The sequence below is a fragment of the Sinocyclocheilus anshuiensis genome, unplaced genomic scaffold, assembly GCF_001515605.1.
Source record: "Sinocyclocheilus anshuiensis isolate Anshui unplaced genomic scaffold, SAMN03320099.WGS_v1.1 scaffold728, whole genome shotgun sequence".
NCBI classification, from domain to species: domain Eukaryota; kingdom Metazoa; phylum Chordata; class Actinopteri; order Cypriniformes; family Cyprinidae; genus Sinocyclocheilus; species Sinocyclocheilus anshuiensis.
The window spans coordinates 1,042,774-1,044,192 of record NW_015555767.1 but is presented as its reverse complement, the minus strand read 5'-3'; positions in this window follow the sequence as shown (position 1 = coordinate 1,044,192).

The window sequence follows — 1,419 nt, the reverse complement described above, 5'->3', positions numbered from 1 at the left end:
GTCTTTCTCCGACAGTTTAAATGCTTCCACACTGCTGACGTGTGTGCTGCATAATAAAGAGTGCACGTCTCTCATGCTGCACTGGTTGCTATTTGATCGCGTCATATTGTTCGGTACAATTTATTCGGTCTTTTCGCTTATTCGAACACCGAAAGAGCTTTTTTTGCTATTTTCGGCCGAATAATTTCGGTTGCCGAACATTCGGTGCATCCCTACTTTAGCTTTTCAAGGTTATAGTTAGTCTGTCTGCTTTTACGAATGGTCATGGCATTCTAAAAGAGTACTTTATCCTAAAAATAAAAATTACTAGGTTGCACGATATTGGATTTTTGCCGATATCCGATATGCTGATATTTTTCAACTCATTTTGGTCGATAACCGATGCCGATACCGATATATTTCCTTTTTTTGGAAACAACACCAAGTGTAGCAAATTATTTTTTCATTTTGTTTTGTTTACAAGAACTTATTTTTTAAGTTCTTAACAAGAACTTATTTGTTAGAATTAAATAAACAATAACGAAGTTATTTTATAATGACTGTACATTGAAGCTTTGAAAATAACTATAAATAAACTGTGTATCAATCGCTGCATTTTTTTTTCAGAAAGATGCAGTAGTAACCTTAACATTTTATTTTAATTTAACATTTGTAGATGGTCTAAAGCAAAAGAGTTGTAAACATTCTGAAAATCTTTTAGAACTCATAATTTGTTTAAAAAATAACATAACACATTAATTAATAAATCAGTATATATAAAATTATTTAATTTAAAAGTGTCGTGTGTGATTTTGTAAAAAATTTTTATTCATGTGACATCAATTACTGCTTTATTTAATCAGAAACACAGTCTAAATGTTATTTGTGTATTTATGTGTGCATTTTATTAAAAATAGGCCAACAGCACCCCATACGGAATTAAAACTCCTTACCGAACGGGCATTAGGACCCGGGGGAAGCTGCTGCCGCTGCACGTGCTATTACTGTTTACTCTATCATACACTGAACGCGTCATTCTGTACTTGCATGGGCTGAACATATTCTTCTCTCAACACCGTGTCTACACCGGATGCCGCGCCGTGACAAAATACAATATAACTTATTATTGTCTACACTGGATGCGGCACAGCGCAACAAATTTCCGACAGTAAACTGCTGCTGCGTAAACTGCTGCTGTGCTTTGTCGCATCCAGTGTACCAGACTTTAGCTGGTGCGACAACTGTCGCGTCCGGTGTAGACACGGTGTAATAAATGCAGGAATCTGTGTGTCTGTCTGTCTGTTTGCATTTTTATTACCATATTGACCCGAATATAAGACGATGTTTTTTTCTTGGAAATACATCTGAAAAAACGCAGTCGTCTTATATTCAGGGTCTAGACTTTGACATGTCAATAATACACCCACAACAATAGGTGGC